This window comes from Carassius auratus, unplaced genomic scaffold (assembly GCF_003368295.1).
Source record: "Carassius auratus strain Wakin unplaced genomic scaffold, ASM336829v1 scaf_tig00033420, whole genome shotgun sequence".
Classification (NCBI taxonomy): Eukaryota; Metazoa; Chordata; class Actinopteri; order Cypriniformes; family Cyprinidae; genus Carassius; species Carassius auratus.
In genome coordinates, this window is record NW_020526078.1 from 66,641 (window position 1) to 92,109 (window position 25,469).

The 25,469-nt window shown below is 41.6% G+C and overlaps 1 pseudogene; it reads left to right on the forward strand.

The window, feature by feature from the left end:
* The first annotated feature begins 1,590 nt into the window (after positions 1-1,590).
* On the forward strand, positions 1,591-25,085 carry LOC113081221 (butyrophilin subfamily 1 member A1-like; annotated as a pseudogene).
* The last annotated feature ends 384 nt before the right edge of the window (positions 25,086-25,469 follow it).

Sequence of the window (25,469 nt, forward strand, 5' to 3'; positions counted from 1 at the left end):
CTAAGAATTTATTAGCCAATGGCTAACAACAGACCAGAGTAAAATTTATTCACATATGCAAATGATTTACTCGCTATGTAGAGGCTGTTTTGAGGGGTTGCCGCGATTACCTTTAAATTGACACTGGTTTTACTTGTGAAGTGACGCAGAACAGTTCTGGTGATGTTGTTTATGTATTAATGTCCTCATTGAGACGGCAGATGCTGAATCTATAGAGTCATGCGCTTCAGTCTATGTAGTAAACAAACCCGCGCATCTCTGCCATTCATTCATTCACAGAGAGATGCGCAGAACACGGATTCATATTTCAACTAACTTTTGCGGCTTAACATTTACAGATGCTGGTCCATATGGAGATTTGATTTTATTAATTTATGCAAAATTTAACAAATTCGGTGACTGTCCATATCAAAATGTAAGTTTCGTTTTCATGACTGGATTTTGAGATTCCGTCCGCGTTTACTGCTTCGCGGAAATCATAGCGCTGTGTGCTTCAAGAACCGGGTTTGAACGAGTCCTCGGTACCACCGGTACTTAAAGAAACCTACCGTCACATTTTCATTTTTTTAGTAGCTACCGACTTGTTACCGAAGTACCGGGTCTTTTGACAACACTATTACAATCTTTTGCTGTAGAATTAAACATGTTGGTCTTAACTGGAAAACAAGGAAAAGTTCCCCAAATATGAAAATTCTGTCATTAATAACTTACCCTCATGTCATTCCAAACCCGTGAAGCCTTCGTTCATCTTCAGATATTTGTGATGAAATCCCAGAGCTTTCTGACCCTGTATAGACAGCAAGGGAACTATCATGTTCAAGGCAAAGAAAGGCAGTAAATAACCCATGTGATTTCAGTAGTTCTACCGTAATGTTATGAAGCTACGAGAATACTTTTGTGCACAAAGAAAATAAAAATAACAACTTTGTTCAACAGTTTCTTCTCTTCCATGTCAGTCTACACTGCGTGTGATGCTGGGGACAAGAGAAGAGAGCTGAGCTGAGCTGGATCATGATATCACTGAAACGATGAACTGCCATTAAAAGGAACATTTACTGTTTCCTATTGTCCTGTTTTTTTGAATTGTTAACACACTATTTTCCAGCTTTTAAAGCTGCTTTGACACAATCTGTGTTGTATGACGTGCTATTAAAATGAAGCTGACTTAACTTGATTTGTGAGATACCTGTCGAAAGATGCTGTTCATCTGGTTGGTCTACACCTTGCTCAATGCCTTGGTTTCCTGCTTTTCCTCGTTTGGGTCACAAGGACTGGTTGACTGTGATTTGTTTCAAGATCTCTCTCTCTCTCTCTCTCTCTCTCTCTCTCTCTAAACAAGAAATGAACTGAAAAATTTCATGATGCTTGTAACTTGTCATGATTGTGGTAGTGTAGTGTTGGGAATATCAACATAAATGTAACATGGCATTTAGTTAATTATATAACTTTGAAAAAATCCGACTACAATCAAACAAGGAAAATGTACAAATTCCCTAGACGCGTCACGTGCATTATCATACGCATATCACACTGAATCATCTGATCACCTCGCGCGCTCGTCACAGAGATCACACACTGCATGCATCGCAGTTTTCATTAAACAGAATCACATCTAACAGATTCACACCGGACTTCTGTTTTATTTTTGGAAAGTGAAAGCAAAGACGAAGGAAAATCTCGAGCACCTTTGGATTCTGAAAGATTTCCGTGTGTTTTAGCATTAATATTTGACGCTTTTATTGTGCTGAACGTAAAGGCTCAGATTCACTTAAATCAGATTGCTGTGATTAAACAGACGAGTCTCCAGTGAGTTTTTTATTTTATTTAATTATTTTTCCTTGAACAAAACAGCCCGATCGATGATTTCTATCATGTGATTTATTCCCTCAGAGTTTGTTTTATTGGAGTCTGTATTTTCACAGGAATGTTGTGGATTATTATCGTTTTACTGAATCTCCTCATAGAGACTTCAGGTAAGAACAACACAAACACACTCGAATCTTTACAAGTTTTATGGTGAATTATTCCATTCCTTATGTGTGCTTAGTGTAATGGGACAATAAACTTCACTATCCCTTACGAAAATAACCATAGTTTATTATAGTAAACGTGTAGGTAATATATATATATATAACTATGGTTTCTGGGTCCCCTGAACTTGGGCATTAGTTTTGGCCAAACATTTAGTTGCAGGTGCCCTCTCCCTTGTCAGGCCATTAGAACTGTCTTAACATTATAATTTTATTTTACTATCAGTTTTAAGTAAGTCTCAATGACCAGTTTTTCAGTGACATTTAAAGCCAGAATGGCAGCCTGCCTCATTGATCATAATGAATATCAACAAAAAAGATATTCTGCAGATTCAGCATCACTGACTATTGAAGTTAGTGACATTTCACAGATGAAAAGTGTGCTTTTTATATAGTTAATTGTGTAGCAATGTATAAAGCACAATATGCACTTTCAGTCCAAGCAGCTTTCTTTTCAGCGAATCATCTGGGTTAAATGTAATGTCTGCTCAAAACTGCCATTTTTGTCCCCTTTTTCTTGACAAGAAATGCATTTATTAAGAAGTAGAACTGGCGTATTTCTTTGCATCCACATCAGACGGGAGACTTTTAAGATGTGCACTTCAGCTTCTCCTCAGTGCCATGCGCAGGTCCAATGAGACTCAAAAAAACTACAGCAGCCAAATGAGCTTCAGAAGAATGACAGTGAACTGCAGTATGATGAGATGTTGTTAGGCTGTATGTCAGTAAAACTGTCCTGTGAACCATCTCACTGTTCTCACAACACACACTCTTCAACTTTAAATGAAAATTATGTCATTAATAACTCACCCTCATGTCGTTCCAAACCCGTAAGACCTCCGTTTATCTTTGGAACACAGTTTAAGATATTTTAGATTTAGTCCGAGAGCTCTCAGTTCCTCCATTGAAGCTGTGTGTACGGTCTACTGTCCATGTCCAGAAAGGTAAGAAAAATATAATCAAAGTAGTCCATGTGACATCAGAGGATCAGTTAGAATATTCTGAAGCATCGAAAATACAGTTTGGTCCAAAAATAGCAAAAACGTCGACTTTATTCAGCATTGTCTTCTCTTCAGTGTCTGTTGTGAGCATTGCTTTAAGTGGCCCAAAAGAGGTGCCGGCAGTCTATTATAGCAAAAAAAAATATTTTTTTGTTTTTGATGACTCCCCTCATCCCCTGAGGTAACAACAACTATATTGAAGGGGTTTTATATACCGCAGTCAAGCCTAACCTGATTTTACCAAGTGAGACATGTTCCTGGGACAACATCGTTGTTGACCCTGGAACAACATTGTGATTAACCAATCAGATTTGAAGAACCAGTTTATAGATTTTGTGAAGTTTATGCTTAAAATCAGTGTTTGGTGCTTGTACATCAGTGTCATTCATCTATAATTTCCTCTGATTTTAGGGATTACTCAGGTAGATTTAGGTGTAGGGATATGGTTAAGAATATATTTTTGGAGTAAAATGTTGTTCCAGGGTCAACAAAATATGTTGACCTAGGAACACATCGAACTTGGCAAAATCAGGACATGCCGCAGTCAACAGGCGACCTTAATAATAAATCATTTTATTAGTTTGTGGATTTGCTTGAGCTAGAAAGAACTACTGAACATAAATAAAATGTGCAAAAGGAATAACTCCCGAACTGACTCAAATGATTCGCGAACTCTCGAATTGATTCAAATGATCCGCGAAGCCGCTCCGAACTCCCGATCTGACTCAAATGATTCGCGATCCCCAAATTGACTCAAATGATTCGCGATCCCCAAATTGACTCAAATGATTCGCGAACCCGCTATGAACTCCCGAACTGACTCAAATTATTCGCGAACCCGCTACGAACTCCCGACCTGACTCAAATGATTTGCGAACCAGTTATGATTCCTCTAACTGATTCAAATGATTCGCGAACCTGCTACGAACTCCCGAACTGACTCAAATGATTCGCGATCCCGCTTCGAACTCCCAAACTGGTTCAAATGATTCACGCTCCATAACCTGGAAGAAGCTCTGAAAAGCGGCAGTGCAGGCAAAGTATTAAAACCTCTATTAAAACAGATGTCCAAATGAACTTGCCTGTACGCTAAAATCACGTTCTGGGCGCAAGGAGAGGTGGCGGTATGCTCAAGAGCTATATTTGGAAGTGGCGGTACTGAGTACTGGTGCGTACCGGCCCACTTAAAGCACTGGTTGTGAGAGAGAGTTCAAAACAAAGCAGTTTTTGATATCCGGTTCGTGAACGCATCTTAACTCTTTCACAACAGACATGGAAGAGAAGACAATGCTCAATAAAAAAAGTAGTTTTTGCTATTTTTGGACCAAAATGTATTTTCGATGCTTCAAAATATTCTAACTGATCCTCTGATGTCACATGGACTACTTTGATGATGTTTTTCTTACCTTTCTGGACTTGGTCAGTAAACCGTACACACAGCTTCAATGGAGGGACTGAGAGCTCTCAGACTAAATCTAAAATATCTTAAATATCTTAGGGTGAGTCATTAATGACATCATTTTCATTTTTGGGCGAACTAATGCTTTAAGTGTATCTGTGGTGCCACACTCTGATCACGACATTATAAATAAGCACACAAGAAACTGTCAGTCCTTTTTTCAGTTATGTCATGAAATGAACAAAAAGTTGATTAAAGCTGCAAATTGTAACCATTTTAATCCATAAAATAATTCATTTTACAGTCTGGAATTTATGTGCTGTTGATTTCCAGCCTTTTCACATTCTTATAACTATCTGCATGTCTTATCCATGAGTATACAATGTTGTAGAACAAGCTTTTGGGGGTTTTGAGAACCAAAACAAAACTGACTCAGCAATAAAGCTTTAGTGAGCTCCATTATTTAAATAACTAGAGGTGATGATTAATACAAAAATTGTCATATTCACTCAATTTTACTTGATATGATAAAACACAAATATCTAAATTACAATTAAGTAGATATCAATTGTATTAAGTTGTGTTTTAGGCAGTAAAATAGTCAAGTACTTTTAATAAAAAAATCTATTTCTGTGCCACCCCAGACTGGTTGCTGCAGACTGGAGCCGGACATATATTTGTAATGAGTCTGGACGTGGTGTTTCTTCCTCTCACTATCAGAGGTCGCCATTTCCCTTCCTCCCGAACTACTTTACCTTAACTCCACACACCTGTTCACCTACTCACATGCACACAGCTGTTGCCCATCCTGATGGCTATTTATACTCTTTCCCCACAACTCTCTGGGCTGGATTATAAATTGGTTATATGTGTACTGATGCAAGCACTAGGCTGCTGTAGTTGTGTCATATCCCGGTTTCTGTTTTGTGCCTGTGGTCAGATTCTGTGTTTTTTTATGTTTTTGTTTCTACTTTGTTTGCCCCTAAGTTAATAAAGAGTTCTAGTGGCGAGTGGGGTGGGGCCGAGAGCCGTGGGAATGGGGCGAGGCTGGTAGAGTGATAGGAAATGACCCACCGGTCTCGAGTCCCGCCCTACTCGCCACAGTTTTTCTTCAGTGCTCTCATTACCGGCCGGTGAAAATATTGAGATGATATTTAGATTATTGTTGAAATATAAGTGTATTATTAAAATAATCGTAATCCAGTCAGGCAAGAGGTCAATATCCCCAAAAGCAGTCCAAAACAAGAAACATGACAAACACTAGGGAACACGAAAAGCAGGGTTACATAAACCAAGGACTCCATGAAACTGATAGAAACAAACGGTATATATGGACAGATGAAAACAATGAAAGTGGGAACAGCTGAGTTTTATTAACAGGTGTGCAATTAACAGTGATGAATCGGACAAAGGCTTGTGGGAAATGTAGTACCTGCAGTGGGGTAACTATATGGGGAAGCGAGACCACTAGTGGACACCCCGGGATACACAGAACAGACACTGTGACATTACCCCCTCTCTAAGAACACAAAAACACAAAAACAAACCAAAGAACAAAGAGACCAGGAGGGAGGTGGAATGGTGGAGGAGCAGGGGAAGGGGACGGAGGGTCAGGTCCATAGAGGGGAACAGAGACTGAAATCTAAGTGTAACCTTTGATGACTAGCTGACCTTCAGAGACCACATTACAAAGACTGCTTGATCTTGCTGGTTTACATTGCACAACACCAGAAAGATTAGGCCCTTTCTAATGGAGCATGCTGCACAGTTTTTTTTTTTCCAGGCCCTTGTCATTTCTAGGCTGGACTGCGGCAATGCACTTCTGACTGGACTTCCATTAAGCAAAATCAAACCTCTAGGAATGATTCAGAATGCAGCAGCACGACTGGTCTTCAATGAAACCAAAAGAGCCCATGTTACACCTCTCTTCTCCTTGCACTGGCTACCGGTTGTGGCTCGCATCAAGTTCAAGACATTGCTGTTTGCATATAGAACAGCCACAGACTCAGCTTATGTATAAAAGAGGATGTAGCAGAGCAAGAGGTGCTTCAGTTTGAGTAACCACACCTCTTAAATAATCCTGGCTTGAGAAACATTTTGTTTGCTGCTCAGCTGTGAGTTTGTAGTTGTATTTTGTGTATGCTTTGTTGAAGAATTTGTAAACATGTTAATGAATTTTTTTTCTTTTGTAGATTTTTGTATTACATGGAACTTATATTGACTTGATTGCTTTTGTGTGATTTATTTAATGCTTTGTTTGTTTGGTGTTTAAGATGTTTATGAAAAAATTATTATATGCTGTAAAAAGATTTTTCTTTCTTGTCCTTTGTTGATTCATGTACACCCTTAACACAGTATCCAGTAGGATAGAGTGCAAGATTGATTCCCCCCTCATTGTTCTGTAGCAGGCCTGGTTTTAAATAGCTGGGACAGTTACACTCTACTTCCACTCACTACCACAAATCTATGCCCCCTCCAGAAGTCTGAGATCTGCTAGTGACATCCTTGTTCACCATTCCTAGCTGGTGGAATGATCTTCCCACCCCTATCCGAAATGCTGAATCCCTGGCAATTTTCAAGTAACAGCTGAAAACTCATCTCTTTTGATACTTGGCTTCATGACGAACATCACAAGATGAGAGATCTTCGTTTTGTACAGCTTGTGTGTCTGTGCTGCTGTGCACTCAATGTATATGTTTAAAGGGGTGCAATATCAGGCCCGAAACTGATACAGTATTGGTAGATTGTGTGTATTACAATTTAAATGACTGGATTCCTTCTGCAAACATTTGCAGAGTGGAACATGTGATCACACTTGAAATATCATAGCTAATGCACTGTTTATTTAATTGAGTGTGTCTCTCTCTGTCTGTCTCTCTCTCTCTCTCTCTCTCTGTCTCTCTCTCTCTCTCTCTCAGTGTCGTTGACTGTGGTGGTTCCTCCTGATCCTATAGAGGCTCATGTGGGATCCACAGTGATTCTTCCCTGCTGGATCTCTCCTCCTGAGAACGCTGGAGCTCTGGAGATCCGCTGGTACCGTCAGGATCAGTTCAGCAATCCTGTTCTCCTCTATAATCATGGGAAGATCCAGGATATCCAGGAGGAATCATACAGGAACCGAAGTTCTCTGGCTCTGCGGTCAGATCAGTCTGGTGGACTGAAGGATGGAGATGTCTCTCTACGGCTGGAGAAACTCACTTTTCAGGATGAAGGTCCATTTCACTGTTATGTGAGCGGAGAACATTCATATGGGAGTGAAGAGGTGGTTCTCAAAATCATGGGTGAGTAGCCATTTTCAAAAGATTTACATCTTATTAATAGTTCAGGTAAATAGTTAACTGACTGCCCACATTAGACATTCTGTTCGCTATAATTAACTGTGCAATTGCATGTCAACCTATTCTACTAACCCTAACAGTCTACTAATACTACTATTAGTGTACTTATTACTATTAGTCTACTAATGAGAGTTACTTGACATATAGTTGCAAAGTTACTTACAGTCAGTAGAACGTCTAAAGTGGAAATCAAGTGTAACCGATATATTGGTAAAAAACATTTGCTGTTATACTTTAAATACTAATTTCTTGACCTGTAACCCTACTTATTAAGTCATCACTGTCAGAATAAAACTTTAAACACTTCTCAGCCAGACATAAAAAACATGACAAACAATGCCATATATCGCCCAATATATTAGTTGATCACAACATTTAAGTCATTTTTTTTGTTCCTCAATAATACCCATATTTATAAATTATAATCAGAAAGAGCTTTATTGTATGTATCAAATAGTATGTTTGCACATAAAATTCATTTGTTTTGGTCACATAGGTTTCCAGTACACGGAGACAACTACAACACAGAGATAATAAAAAGATAAAGATACTGTATATGATAAACGAAATCTGAATTTTTTTTAATCTACAGGTGTGTTGTAGATGGAATAGAATAGAGCAATATGTAGGGATAGACTAAGATTGGTGGTCTCAAGTAAATATTACCAGTATTGCACAATGGGGAGAGCATTTAACTGTTCATGAGGTTGAATGCCTGGGGGAAGAAACTTTTATTGTGCCTGCCAGTTCTGCTTCTTGAACCAAAAGTTTAAGAAGCAGACAGCTTGGATGTGAGGGATCCAGAGTTATTTTCTGAGCCCTGTATAAAGTGAAGTGACGTGACGTGACATACAGCCAAGTATGGTGACCCATACTCAGAATTCATGCTCTGCATTTAACCCATCCAAAGTGCACACAGATGGCAGTGAACAGACACCCAGAGCAGTGGGCATCATTTATTGTGCAGCTGGGGGTTCAGTACCTTGCTCAAGAGAACCTCAATCGTTGCATTACTGGCCGAGAATCAAACCCACAACCTTAAGGTTAGGAGTCAAACTCTCTAAACACTAAGCCACAACTTCCCATAATCTCATATTACATACATACAGTTCTTTAAGAGTTGGCAGGAGAGCACCAATCCTCCTCTTAGCAGTCCACAGCATCCTCTGTAGTCCTCTGATATCTGATTTTGTAGCTGAACCAAACCAGACAGTTATTGATGTGCACAGTAGACACTCAGTGATGGCTGAGAACTATGTGAGCAACTCCTGTGGCAGGTTGAATTTACTCAACTGGCAAAGGAAGTGCAACCTCTGCTGGGCCTTTTTCACAATGGAGTCAATGTGATTGTCCCACTTCAGGTCCTGAGAGATAGTGGTGCCCAGGAACCTGAATGACTCCACTGCAGCCACAGTGCTGTTCATGATGGTGAGTGGGGAAAGTGCAGGGGGGGTTCTCCTAAAAGCTCCAGGATGTTAAGACTGCACCAGACAGCCAGCTGCTCAACCTCTTGTCTGTAAGCAGACTCATCACCGTCCTGGATGAGGCTGATTACTGTAGTGTCGTCTGCAAACTTTAGGAGCTTGACAGAGAGGTCTTTAGAGGTGCAGTCGTTAGTGTACAGGGAGAAAAGCAGAGGGGAGAGGACACATCCCTGAGGGGCACCAGAGTTGGTGGAGCAGCTGTTTGATGTGAATTTCCCTGGTCTCACTAACTGTTGCCTATCTGTCAGAAAGCTGGTGTTCCACTGACAGATAGAGCTAGGGACAGAGAGCTGGGTCAGTTTTGTCTGGAGGAGTGTTGGGATGGTGGTGTTAAAGGTCAAACTGAAGTCCACAAACAGGATCCTCACATAAATACCTGATTTGTACAGATTTTGCAGGATAAAGTTTAGTCTCATGTTGAAACGGCAGTAAGGGTACAGTAAGGGTACAGTAATTTCCTTTAAATAAGTCCACACCAAGTCTCTCAAACAACTTCATGACCACAGATGTTAGGGCAACAGGTCTGTAGTCATTAAGTCCAGTGAAAAACACTGCTGAAGAATATCAGAAACCACTTAGCAGCCAAAAAATACAAGCGCTGATATTAACTTTCTAAATAACACCTATGCTCACACTAATGAAGGTGTCAATCTTGCAGTTAAAGATTTAAATTACATATTTCGAAAATCAGCAAAACAATCCAAACTGAAAACAAAAAATGGAATTATCAAATACTCAAAAATGACAAAAAAATGCTTTGATCAGGACTGCCGAACTATTCGCAAAAACCTGAGAACACTGTCAAATCAGAAACACAGAGAACCAAATAATGCATAGATCAATCTTCCTTACTGTGAAACACTAAAACAATACAAACATACACTCAGAACCAAAAGAACACAATACACCCAAAAACAACTCACGACAATTGAGAAGTCAGTGAACACAAACCAATTTTGGAATAATTGGAACAATCTGAAAAAAAAAAAAAAAACAATCATGAAGAATTGGCAATCTAAAATGGAGAAATATGGGAAAGTAATTTCCAAACATTGTTCAGTGAAGTACAAACAGACACAAACTGTTAAAGGGACAATAAGTAACTTTTTAGGTATTTTATTATCTAAAATCAATATTTTTATTCATAAATATGCCCTCAATGGTGTACAAATACCTATGCCAATGTTTAAACTAATCCTTGTAAATGAAGAATTTATTATCTTTATATACATGGGACGGGTAGGTCGACGGAGGCTTCCATGTAGTTCCGCCATCTTGCAAAACTATAATAGCAGAGAGGGACAAAAAGTACTAAGCCAACGCGTTTCCAAAGCGCGTTTTCGGTCAGAGCCAGAAACGCAGGTGCAGAGCAGTGAGAGGCGCTTGAAACTGCACCGGCAAGTTTAAAAGTCTGGATTGCATTCTTATTATGGACCATACATATGCTGCGCCACAGGAGAAGAAAACATAGTCGCCAAAACAGTCAAAAATAGAACGTAAAAGGAAACGTGACCGTAGATTACAGAAAACAAGAGTTAATGTCGGGGAAGCTTTTTCTAGGTGGAAAGAGCTAATGCTGGATAAAGATTTCAAAAGAGACGCTGAAGTGGCCAGTTTTCTTCTCGACAGGTAAGTCAGTGTTACAGTCTATATTATAATATTTTTTTTATATCTAACAATGCATATAATTCAGAAAATATAACGAATAAATTAGACATAACTACTAATTACAATATTTCATGTTTTCCACAGTCAGTAATTCATACTGTAACATTCGTTTGTTAGTTGTCATGTTGCAGTTTGTTTGAAATAACACACCTGTTCACCTGAAGGAAAACTCGACAAAGTGCTATTAGAAGACATCCTGTCAAAGCTTTTTGGTACATATCGCCTACCGTAGATGCAACGCGCATTTGAAAAAGCAAGGCGCTGGAGAGCAAAATTAGTTTGAATGCAAAATACAATTTCACCACTAGATGGGAGTAATTCCTACTTACTGTCCCTTTAACAAAACCAAACAATCAACCAGTTGGGAAAACTAGAATTTGCAATCAAAGATAACCAAAACCCATTAGATTTCCCAACAACTGATAAACGGTAAATGGACTGCATTTATATAGCGCTTTCAACAGACCACATGGTCATCCAAAGCGCTTTGCAATTTGCCTCACATTCACCCATTCACACACTCATTCATACACCGACTGCGGTGTCTGCCATTCAATGCACATCAAGTTCGTCGGGAGCAGCTGGGGTTAGGTGTCTTGCTCAAGGACACCTCGACACTTGGTCAGGTGGAGCCAGGGATTGAACCACCAACCTTCCGGTTTGTAGACAACCTACATGAACCACTGAGCCACTGCCGCCCCCCAAAAAACAACAACCTCCAACTCAAAAAATCATCTGGTCCTGATGGGATATTAAATGAAATGATAAAACAGACAAGCAGTAAATTTCAATTGGCCATTCTAAAACTATTAATGTGGTTCTGAGTGTAGGTTACTTCCCTGACATCTGGAATCAAGGCTTGATCACACCAATCTTTAAAAACGGAAAATAAATTTGATCCTAATATAGAATATTAGAATAAGTAATTGAGCCCATTGTACTCTATGGCAGTGAGGTGTGGGGTCCACTGACCAATCCAAATCAAGATTTCACCAAATGGGAAAAACATCAAATTGAGACCCTGCATGCAGAACTGTGTAAAAATATATTACACATGCACCGGCATACAACAAATAACGCATGCAGGGCAGAATTAGGCAAATATCTTCTTATCGTAAAGATACAAAAAAGGGCAATTAAATTCTGGAAACATCTGAAACTCAGTGACCCCCAATCATATCATTAGAAAGCCCTTCATCGGCTGGTGTGTGGCGCCGATACAGGATGGCTGCCTCCGTGACGTGCTCCGCATATGTTTTTGTGTTTTTGTTAGTTTGTCCTGTCTTTAGTTATATTCCTGCCATCAGTTTCACCAGGGATGAACTGCTGAGCATTCGGCAGAACGCACCACAAGATGTTTTTCCAGATTTCAATTATTCAGACGTTTTAGTGAACATTGTTATCGGAGGAGCGGCGGCGCTGATCAAGCGCTTCAGGACGCGCAGACGGGGGAAGCGAGCGGGAGCGCTCTTCAGACTCAGGAAGCGCGGATTTCGAACGCCGTTGCCTAGCATCCATCTCGCAAATCTCCGCTCTCTACCCAACAAAACGGACGAACTCCTTCTGCTCTCTCGGACAAATAAGGATTTCACACACTCTGCTGCTCTGTGTTTCACGGAAACCTGGCTGAATGACGCCACACCGGACAGCGCGCTCCATCTGCCGGGCTTTCAGCTGTTTAGAGCGGATCGCGACGCAGAATCAACGGGGAAATCGCGTGGCGGTGGGACATGCTTTTACATCAATGAACGGTGGTGTACAGATGTAACTGTGTTAAAGAAGACGTGCTGCTCAAATCTCGAAACACTCTTCATTAACTGCAAGCCGTTCTATTCGCCGTGGGAGTTTCACTCGTTCATTCTGGTCAGTGTTTACATTCCTCCTCAAGCGCATGTGAGCTCAGCTTTACAGAAACTCGCTGAGCAGATCACAGAGACAGAACAACAACACCCGGTCTCTGTTTTAATCATTCTCGGGGACTTTAATAAAGCCAATCTCTCCCGTGAACTGCCAAAATACAGACAGCATGTTACATGTCCCACAAGAGACAGTAATATATTGGATCACTGTTACACCACAATAAAGGATGCATTTCACTCTGTTCCACGAGCAGCTTTGGGACGTTCTGATCACCTTCTGGTTCATCTTATACAGTCCTACAGGCAGCAACTAAAATCAGCTAAACCTGTATCAAGGACTGTTAAAAGATGGACTAATGAAGCAGAGCAGGATTTACAATCTTGTTTTGACCTCACTGATTGGAGTGTTTTTGAAGCTGCTGCCACCGATCTGGATGAACTCACAGAGACCGTAACATCATATATCAGTTTCTGTGAGGATATGTGTATTATTACAAAGAACCAACTAATTTACAATAATGACAAACCGTGGTTCACTGCAAAACTCAGACAGCTCCGTCAGGCCAAAGAAGATGCTTACGTGAAGGGGGACAATGTCTTGTATAAACAGGCTAAATACACACTGGAAAAAGAGATCAAAGTGGCAAAGAGGAACTATTCTGAAAAAATAAGGACTCAGTTCACTTCCAACAACTCAGAATCAATGTGGAAAAGTCTAAAGAAGATCACCAATTACAAGACACCACCCCCCAGCACTGTAGAGAATCAACGACTGGCAGATGATCTGAACGAGTTTTACTGCAGGTTTGAAAGAACACCCATCACCTGCCCTGAACGCCTCCCCACACAAACATTCACCATTAACAGCTCCTGCAACCCATCCTGAACGCCTCTCCAAACAACCGTTCACACCATTAACAGCTCCTGCAACCCATCCTGAACACCTCTCCAATCAAGCACTCTCACCATTCTCACCTCCTGCATCCCCCCTCTCCCCCACACCTGCAATTCAGATCAGCGAGGATGCGGTGCGCCAGGTCTTCCGGAAGCAGAAAAGTAAAAAAGCACCGGGCCCAGATTGTGTTACACCAGCCTGTCTGAAATCCTGTGCTGACCAGCTGGCCCCCATCTTCACACAGATCTTCAACAGATCGCTGGAGCTGTGCGAAGTCCCTTCAAGCTTCAAACACTCCACCATCATCCCCATCCCTAAGAAAACCAAAATTACAGGACTAAATGACTACAGGCCTGTGGCTCTAACGTCTGTAGTCATGAAGTCATTTGAGAAACTGGTGCTGGCCCACCTGAAGGACATCACTGGGCCCTTGCTGGATCCTCTTCAGTTTGCCTACAGAGCAAACAGGTCTGTGGACGATGCAGTAAACATCGGACTGCATTATGTTCTGCAACACCTAGACAGACCGGGGACTTATGTGAGGATCCTGTTTGTGGACTTCAGCTCGGCCTTCAACACGATCATCCCAAACCTTCTCCTGCCCAAACTAAATCATCTCTCCTTGCCCACCTCCATCTGTCAGTGGATCAACAGCTTCCTGACAGACAGGCAGCAGCTAGTGAGGCTGGGAAAATACACATCCAGCACCCGTACAATCAGCACCGGAGATCCCCAGGACTGCGTTCTCTCCCCACTGCTCTTCTCCCTGTACACCAACGATTGCACGTCTAAGGACCCCTCTGTCAAGCTCCTGAAGTTTGCAGACGACACCACACTCATCGGCCTCATCCAGGATGGTGACGAGTCTGCTTACAGACAGGAGGTAAAAGAGCTGGCTGTCTGGTGCACTCTCAACAACCTGGAGCTTAAAACGCTCAAAACAGTGGAGATGATGGTGGACTTCAGGAGAAACCCCCCCTGCACTTTCCCCACTCACCATCATGAACAGCACTGTGACTGCAGTGGAGTCATTCAGGTTCCTGGGCACCACTATCTCTCAGGACCTGAAGTGGGACATTCACATTGACTCCATTGTGAAAAAGGCCCAGCAGAGGTTGTACTTCCTTCGCCAGCTGAGGAAGTTTAACCTGCCACAGGAGCTGCTGAAACAGTTCTACTCCACCATGATTGAATCCATCCTCTGCACTTCAGTAACTGTCTGGTTCAGCTCAGCTTCTAAATCTGACCTCAGAAGAATACAGAGGGTAGTCCGTACCTGCGTACAATTGTCAATTTGTATATTGTCATTCACTATCTACTTATTTGTATTTTTTATTCTTTTATTATGTGTTTTATGTTCTGTCGCTGTCATTCTGTTGTACTGTGGAGCTTCTGTCACGAAAACAAATTCCTCGTATGTGTAAACATACCTGGCAATAAAGCTCATTCTGATTCTGATTCTGATTCTGAATACCAAGAGATGAGCAAAGAAAGCAGTCCCCTCCCTCTGCTGATCCAGAGCTTGAGTCCTGATGCTCCACTAACATCTACTGATGCTCTGAATCACATCAGAATCAATCAGATTACTGCACAAATCACACAGAATTACATCACTCACTGGTAAACCCAAACACAACAACAGAGTAAAATGCGATGCTATTTGGCTCTAAAGAAAGACTACAGTATGGCAGAGTATCTGTACACAGTGTCAGATCAGAAACTGAGGAGCACACTGACCAGATACAGACTCAGCGGACACAAGCTGATGATAGAGACGGCCAGACACAGAAAAACATGGCTGCCAGCAGAGCAGAGACTGTGTTCACACTGTGATCTGAATCAGATGGAAACAGAACTGCACTTCCTAACAGAATGCCCCAAATACACAGACATACGGACAGTGTTCTATGATAAAATACAGCAGATCCATCAGACATTTAAAACTCTTCCGAAGCAGGAGAAACTGGCGTATCTGTTAGGAGAACACAAGAACTGCTGTGTGTTTGCTGCTCAGTATGTGTCTGCCTGTCATGATGTTAGAGAAAACACTCAACCTGCCCTGACCTGATGTCTCCAATGTAGATTATGTTATGCCATATTACTGTATTGTATTACTTAGATGTATATTTTGCCTCTTCAAATCTAATACTTTATCTTATTTTGTTATTTATAACTTGTACACTTACATACACTAATCCATTTTGCACTACAAGCTTAATACCTTTTATATATTTGTATTATTACTATTAATCTTTTTATTTCTGTTAATACATATGTGCAACATTTGTAAGCAGCCCAGCTGTAACTGCTTTGCAATACACATGTAGTTTTTGTCATGCCAAAAAAGCTCACCTAAATTTAAATTGAAGTCCTTTGATTTGGGGTTTCTTTGGGATAGGGATGATGGTAGATCAACTGATGGCTATGTAGAGAGATGGTCAGATCAGGTGTGGGGTGTGAAACTGGGAGTCTCAAACCTGCAGTAAAACCCCATCAGGTCTCCACATTTGTAATGTCTTTCATGCCTTTCCACACTGAAGCAGGGTCGTTGGTTGAAAACTGGTTTTCCAGATTTTTTTGCATAGCTCTTCTTAGCCACTCTGATCTCCTTAATCAGTGTGTTCCTGGCCTCATTGTGCAAGACCCTGTCTCCACTCATGTAGGAATCGTCTTTGGCCTGACGAAGATGAGTTTTGCTGTGAACCATGCATGTATGTTAAACAAGTCCTGATAGGAAGGCACTACAGAATCTGTGGGCTCGTCCTGATCAGTGGCAGCAGCTTCAAAAACACTTGAATCAGTGGATTGAAACAGGCTTGTAATGCAAAATCAGTTAATTGTGGTGTAACAGTGGTCCAGTATATTACTGTCACCGGCTATATATTTTTGCTGTTCACAGGATAGATTTGCTTTATTAAAGTCACAGAGAATGTTTTTTTTTTTCTCCTCACTTTCCTAATGTTATGCTGTATTTCTTCCTCAATTGCCTGTCTTCCTGTCCTGTCTACCCCCTTGTCATATTGTACGTATGTATGTATGGACAGGTTTATGGCTAATTTCACTGTTACTTGTGACTAGTGATAATAAAGGGCTACTACTACTAAGATCTGAGCATCTGTCTCTCTTCTCTTCAGCTTTAGGATCCGCTCCTGTCCTGTCTCCAGAGTCTCTAGATGATGGTCGTGTGAACATCAGCTGCAGGTCCAGTGGCTGGTATCCAGAGCCCAGCGTCTCCTGGACGTCAGATGAAGGAAGGGATCTCCTTCCTGGAGGAACGTCTCACACTCGTGGAGCAGATGAGATGATATCTACCCACAGCTGGACGACCGTCTCTCTCTCAGACGCTCAACTGGTCTCATGTTCAGTCTCTCTCAGACCTGGAGAGTTGAAGGAAAGTAGTATTCACATACAAGCCATCTATTCAGGTTAGTGAACATTTTCACTTACACTTGAGCCTCAAACAAGAATATTTGTAGTTATCACATACAAAGTGAACAAGCATGCTTGAACTTTATCCCTGTGAATGTTTTTCATGTGCAAATGTTTTTCCTGTAAACTTAACTTCAGTTTGTATATCCCAGTCCCCCTTATTTATCAACCACCCTTCATAGAGAGATGTTTCACCATGCAAATCACATCCATTACATTATTCTGTACGATTGTCTTCTTTCAAATGCAAAAAGTGTTGTGAATGTTAACAACAATTTTTCTACTTCAGATTACTGTAAATGATTCATATTTTTGAAGGTGTTTAGATTCATGTGGTTTCTATTTCTCAGATTCATCAGGTCCATGGAATGCTCTTTCCATTTCCCTCATCTTTCTCATTTGTGTTCTTCTGAGCTTGATTGGGCTGATTCTCTGCAAATACAGAGGGAAACTAAAAGGTACAGTTTTTCACATAATCCATGATACATATGCATAAAATAAAGTGATTAAACACAGAAATGAACAGAGTACATAACAGAGTAACACCAAATCACATGGCAGGTATGATGGAAATCATTCTGCGTTTGTGACTGTAGAATTCATAACCAAAACAATCACTGATGAATGAGTTACGTGATAAAGACACATTGTTTAAAACCAATCTTATCTGTATGTCACCTGATCTGGAAGAAATTTGTGTTTTTTCGCAACTAATACACAAAAAACGGATTGATACTGTTTACTGGATTGATAGAATAAACTAACAAAATACTTTTACACAAATGAGTTGGACTCATAATGTGTAATGTCAACCTCAGATCTGAAATGTGACCCCGAGCCAAAAAAAATTGAACCCAATGGATAGTTTGTTACACATTCATGGCAATATAAGTAAATATATGAATGAAAATCTGTCTCTCTGTCTGAACGGGTTAAGTGTAATTTTTTTTATTGTTTTGCAGTTCAAAGTCCTTGGAGTATTTGTAGAGTAGATTGATAATTAACCTCTTCAACAATATTTTCTGTTATTTTAGGTCATGAGGAGGAAACTCTGGCGGATCTGGAAAACAGAGGTATTTGGAGAAGTGGTTTGTTCTTGTGACTGTATTTGCTGAGGTCAACCAGTAATTGTTACTAACCACAAACACATTAAAAATGAATTGGCACCGTAGCTTAGTTTGCTTTTATATCACAGTGCAGTGAAGTCTGAGTGCACCAGTAAAAATATCTCTGTTTTGTATTTTTTTATTATTATTCCCAATTACACATTATCTTCCATAAATAGATTTATTGAAGAGCATCTTGTGCTTTAATGGAAGAAAAAAAAGATAATCTGTACAAAGATTGCATTGTATTTCATATCATTTTTCTTGTTTTAAAATTAAAAATTATAGAATTTTTATATATAGAAGCATAGATTATATATAGAAGTTTGTATCCCAGATTTTTAACGTGTCACTATTTATTTTACAAAGTATTATAGACACAATTTCTTATAAATGTCTATTATAATGGATTGGGAAATTCATACACTAATTATGCTCCTTGTACACTGATCAGGCACAATATCAAAAGCACCTGTCTAACATTGTGTAGATCCCCCTCATCCTGCCAAAACAGCTCTGATGCATCAATGCAAGCGCTTCACATAACATCTGAACATGTCCTTTGGTCTCTGTAACCAAGACTTCAGAAGCAGATCTTCAAAGTTGTGAGATGGGGCCTAGAGCCTTGCATTTCAGCCCCACTTATTTACACCCCAATCTTATTTTCTGGTCAATTTCCAGGTCACATCTCAGATGGGCTGGGCATCGGGCCTCTCCTTTTTATATATTAGACATCTGTCAGTTAAGGTAATGGAAAAAATGAGCTGGGTTGGTTTAAACAACATGAGGCCATGCTACGATGACTGTCAAGACTGGCTAACACAGTGTTTAGAGTCCACACCACCAGCAGCGAGCATGGCTTCAGCTCAGCTGGAAGAGTTATAAAAGAAAGGATGAATGGGTTAAAACTAGGGCTGCCCCCGACTAAAGATTAGTCAACTGGTACTTGTTAATTTAAACTGACTAATCACACATTTATATTAATTTATTTTCTTGAATATAAACCTGAATGAGCTTTGCCATGAGCACTGTAATGACTATGACATTATATTTATGCATTAAGCAGACACTTTTATCCAGAGCGACGTACAGTGCAATCAGGCTAAAATCCTTTACCAAACATGTGTTCCCTGGGATCTGAACCCACTACCTTTTGCGCTGCTAACGCAATGCTCTGAGCCACAGGAAACTATGAATGTGTCAGGGGGGGAAATGAGGAGATATTTGTATTATTTATTTATAAACAAGTGTTTTCTGAGTCAATGACAGCTACAAAGATGGAGTTGATGATACTATCACACCATCTCCACAGTACAGTGAAGCAACTTTCATACAGATTACACAATCAGAGAGTATTTATTTTTGGTTTGGTTTATTTCAAAGTAGATATTTCAATATCTCTGTAGATACAATTCTCATGTCAGTGAGGCAAGGACAATATACGGTTTGTTTTCAGTTCATTTTTGTGACAAGCTCCAGTTCACAGAGACTTGTCACGTTAGTGTTATAGAAAACACGGTGATAGAACCAAATGCAGGCAAGTCATTTATTGAGGGAAAATCCAAAGGGGTAAACAGTCCAGGCAGAGGTCAGAACCAAACATAATCCAAAGCAGACATAAACAGGACATGAACACAGGGCAAGACAAAGCAAGGCAAGACGAGAGTTGACGGACATGAATAATACGTAACATTAAACAAGGACTCCGTAACACAGACTAAGACAGACTGGGTATTTATACACAGAAGGATAACGAGGAAACAGGAGACAGGTGGGGAAACAATCAATTACACAACAAGGAGGAAGGTGACCAAATAAGGGAACAGGAAGTGATCTGGTGACAGACACCATGAGAAAGGAGGACATCTAGTGGAACCCCAGGGAACACAACCCAGACACTGTGACAGTACCCCCCCTCTACGGAGCGGCTCGCAGACGCTCCAAGACAAGACACAACACAGAGACCAGGAGGGAGGCGGACAGGTGGAGGCTCAGGGGGAGGGACGGAGGGCCGGAAAAGAAAAACATGGGGAATAAACACCAGAAATGTAACATAAAACAGGGAGAACCAGGAGGGAGGAGGAACGGAGGAGGTTCAGGGGGAGGGATGGAGGGCAAGACTAACTGGGGGGAACAGACAGCAACAAAACAGAAACCAAGAACAACAGACAGAAGTCCAAGAAGGGCATGTTGAAGCGCCCACCAGGGCGGAACAGAGGACCACCACAGCCGTGTGGTCAAAGCCAGCGACCTCCAGGGTGGAGCGGAAGACCACCACGGCCATGTGGTCAAAGCCAGAGTTCTCCAGGGCGGAGCGTAAGACTGCCACGGCCTTGTGGTCACCGCCAGAGTCCCCCAGGGCGGAGCGGATGACCACCACGTCCTTGTGGTCGCCGCCAGAGCGGACAGCATCGCGAACAGCATCGGGCGCCGCCTCGCGAACTGCAATCGGACGCCGCCTCGGGAACTGCATCGGACGCCGCCTCGGTAACGGCCTCGGGCACCGCCTCGGCCTCGGGAACTGCATCGGGCACCGCCTCGGCCTCGGGAACTGCATCGGGCACCGCCTCGGCCTCGGGAACTGCATCGGGCACCGCCTCGGGAACTGCATCGGGCACCGCCTCGGGAACTGCATCGGGCACCGCCTCGGGAACAGCCCCCAGGCTTTGAGAAACGGTAGAAGCCTGTATCCTCGCCCTCCGCCCTCTACGATGGCGAGTCGGTGGCCCTGGCGACTCAGACGTTGAGTCGGCCATCTTGTGCTGTGGCTCTAAGCTGGCGACCATCTTGGGCTGTGGCCCTAGGCTGGCGGCCATCTTGGGCTGTGTCGCCGGACTGACGGCCATTTTGTGCTGTGGCGCTAGACTGACGGCCATCTTGGGCTGTGGCGCTGGGCTGGCGGCCATCTTGTGCTGTGGTGCTGGGTTGGCGGCCATCTTGTGCTGTGGCACTGGCTCAGCAGCCATCTTGTGCTGTGGCGCTGGGCTGGCGGCCAACTTGTGCTGTGGCGCTGGCTTAGCGGCCATCTTGGGTTGTGGTGCTGGCTCAGCAGCTTTGACGTGCCTCGTCTTGGGAACCTCCAGGATCTGTGACAGCCTGGAGAAATACTCCAAGAATGAGTCGGCGGCCATCTTGGGCGTAGGCTCTGAGCTGGTGGCCCTCTGGTACTGTGGTGTGAGGCTGGCCTCCATCTTGCCTCGTGGTGCTGGGTTGGCGGCCATTTTGTGCTGCGGCGCCACCATGGCGGGTGTGCGCTTCCTCTCACCTCTCCGCTCGCCATAGTGAGACGGTGGCTCTAACTCATTCCACAGGAGCCCCGGGTCGAAGGGCGGCCCTGGTTGAGCGCGGCTCTGAGTCTCCTCTCGACCACTCCCTCCCCGGCGACCTCCTCTGGTTCCCCGGAAAACCACCAGGCGAGTCCCTTCAAATCCATTCCTCTCCCGCACTGTGGCTGGGGAGGAGACATAAGTCGACATACCGCTGGCTCTTGTTGGGACGGAGTCCTTCTGTCACGTTAGTGTTATAGAAAACACGGTGATAGAACCAAATGCAGGCAAGTCGTTTATTGAGGGAAAATCCAAAGGGGTAAACAGTCCAGGCAGAGGTCAGAACCAAACATAATCCAAAGCAGACATAAACAGGACATGAACACAGGGCAAGACAAAGCAAGGCAAGACGAGATTTGACAGACATGAATAATACGTAACATTAAACAAGGACTCCGTAACACAGACTAAGACAGACTGGGTATTTATACACAGAAGGATAACGAGGAAACAGGAGACAGGTGGGGAAACAATCAATTACACAACAAGGAGGAAGGTGACCAAATAAGGGAACAGGAAGTGATCTGGTGACAGACACCGTGAGAAAGGAGGACATCTAGTGGAACCCCAGGGAACACAACCCAGACACTGTGACAAGACTGAGATGGCAGAAAGCATATCCTAATTGTTTCCTCTAATTTACAAAAGCACAATGTTTTGTTATTGTGAATATATTTAAATAAAAGTAAACCCTTAACAAGGTGAAGAGTTATATATTATCTCTTATCTGAGTAAAAATTAAGGCATATTTTAAATTGTTTCACTGTTTTCAGGGGAAAATACCAGTAATCACGCTGGTGCCTCCATGTCATGCATAAGTATGTTTTTCATTTGGGATTGGCCTTGTTCATTAATCTGTTAGAAAATCTTGTAAATAACTACATCATGTGGTGATATCCTGATTTTATTTTTGCTTTATTGATTTAGATTGTATAGCCCATTTGCTTTTAAATGCCATTGATAAAGGTATAAATTAACATTGTGTAAATTAAGAAGTGTTTTATTTCTATGGATTTTATTTTATGCAAGTCAAGCGTAGATCTGAGAGGCTAAATTATCCTCTGGCCACTTGGTCGTCACTTTAATAACAAAAACTTGAATCTAAGAAACAAAAAATGGTCTAATAATTTTAGGCCCAAGCAGGGCTTTAGTGGGGTCTCCATGGATGGCATTAGTTGCTAAGTTGACATATCGGTAAGCCCCTCCCCTCGAATGCAGATGAGCCAATGGCAGTTGAGTATCAGTTTAGCAAGGACCGGATCTCAGACATCTTTAGGTTTCAGCGACATAGAGAAACATTGGAAGATGAGAAGTTCTCAAAAAGAATGTGCCGGTAGTACTCATAACACTGTTTCCAGGTATCATGAGAGGATGGGCAATGGAATAATGGCTAAAACTAGCTTACATTAAAATGAGTCAGTCTATGGTAACATACGGACCTAAATAGTTAGTTCTTCTCATGTCTTGTACAGTGTAGATCAAAAACACAAAGAAAGTGAAAGTGACATTCAGCCAAGTATTGTGACCCATACTCAGAATTTGTGCTCTGCATTTAACCCATTCAAAGTGCACAAACACACACACTGAACACACACACAGCAGTGAACACACACAAATCATGAACACACACATAATTTATGCCAAAGGTCTACACTTCAGTGCATCTCCATATTAAACTGGTTAAATGTAAATTAATTGAATCTTACTCTGACAAACCGTAATGAGGCTTCTCCCGCTTGCATTGTGATCTGTAAACCTTCACTTCCAAATTCATCTTGTTAACCCACCATATTTATTTTAAAATGGTCTAGTGGTTATAGAGTTTGACTCCTAACCCTAGGGTTGTGGGTTTGAGTCTTGGGCCTGTAATACCATGACTTAGGTGTCCTTGAGCAAGACACTGAACCCCCAACTGCTCCCCGAGCGCCGCAGCATAAATAATGACCACTGCTCCGGGTGTGTGTGTGTGTGTGTGTGTGTGTGTGTGTGTGTGTGTGTGTGTGCTCTTCTGTGTGATTGGACCAGATGGATCAGTTGTACACCCATGACCCTGACTCTGGTTCACTGGTTGTCTTTCCTTGTAACTCTTTTGGTAGGATCAAACCACTGCATACCAGGAACAGCCCACAACACTCTCTGGCCATTAGTATCATCAGTCATCTGGCCATCACCATTTGGCCCTTGTCAAAAAATATAACCAGTGTTATTCACTTCACCTGTCAGGGGTTTTAATATTGTGTCAGATCAGTGTATGTTCTCAGTTACAGCTGTAGTTGTCTTTCTCTAAAATTGTCTGTTCTCATTTTAGTTGTGGGAGACGCAAATATTGAAGAACTGAGGAAACATGCAGGTAAGCCATCATTTCAGTTAAATATGAAGATATGTGTTAATATAATCTTATACACGTAAAACTAGGAGGGAAAACTTTTATTTTTTTTTCTCACAGTTGAGATCACTATCGACCGTGAGCGTTTACATCCAGATCTGAGAGTTTCTGAAAACTGTAAAAATCACTGATGAATATAAACCCACTGGAGAGGGATTTCCATATGAATTATGTGCTTTTGGAGCCCAAAGATTCACCTCTGGTCGTCACTATTGGGAAGTAGAGCTGAAACAAGCAAATAGACCTCCCAAAAACTACTGGATAATAGGTGTGGTGAAACATGGAAACTTTACCTCAAAAGACAGATCTGCTTTTACTGCATCAGCTGGTTTCTGGTTCTTGTGTTCAGACGGTCCTCGTGGCTTTTACACCAACACTGATCCACCAGTTAAACTCTCTCTGACACCGAGACCTGAACGACTGGGAGTTCTGTTAGATTATGATCACGGTCAGCTCTCATTTTACAACGTCACAGAGAGAAAACATCTCCTGACCATCAGCAGCAGATTCTCTAGATCACTCGTTCCTCTCTTCAATCCTGGAGCAGGTGATAAGAGCACGCTTAAAATACTGGATCTTCCAAAACCTGTAGAACCAGATGAACCCAGTCAGCCTTTACTGAGTAACATGGTAGCTGTAGAATCAGCTGTAGAATTAGTTTACTGAGTAACAACAGCTCAGACGCCTGACTGACCAAAGCAGTTTAATCAGAAACAAACATCTACACAGAAACCATTCCCTCTAATGACCTGATCATATCATCGTTACACATCAGAGTGGAACAAACACTAAAAAGAAAGACTAAAAGAAAACAAAGTGTCTTAGTTCTAGAATGATCAAGCATCTCTACTGAATTCACATAATTTCTATTCAGTTTGTGAAATGTAAAATGACACTAATAGAAGATAAGTCTATTCAGTTTAACACATTCTACTGAATGAGGAACAGTTTGAGTAAGTCCAGACATAAGTTCATTTATCTTGTGTCTGCAAACACATAGTTGATGTGTTGAATTATTTGTACAGTTCTCAGTACATATTACAGCGTTCCTTCATCCTCTCTGTTACAACCTTCATCTGATCTAACATCTCTTCTCAAGCACTTAACTAAAACACAACCATAAACAGAGGAACCTACTAGAACTGCTGTTATACTTTTGTGCATTTAATTTTGTGTACTAATCTATACTAATCTATATATTTGGCTCTAATGACAAATTTGTCACATTTGTAAGTCACATTTTTTTGGGGGGTCCAAAAATTGATGTTTAAAAATATTTGTATTTCTTTTTTCTGTATATTTGATGGAGCAACATATGTCAAATATCAGATGAAATCTTTTGCAAAGGTGCTGTGGCTAAATTAAAAACAAAATTAATAGTTGGATGTGCCAGAACTTTCTTCAGTTAAACAGGGAAAAAACTGAAGTCATTGCATTTGGAAACAAAGATGAAGTGTTCAAGGTGAATGCATACCTTGACTCTAGGGGTCAAACAACTAAAAATCAAGTCAGCAATCTTGGTGTGATTCTGGAGACAGACCTTAGTTT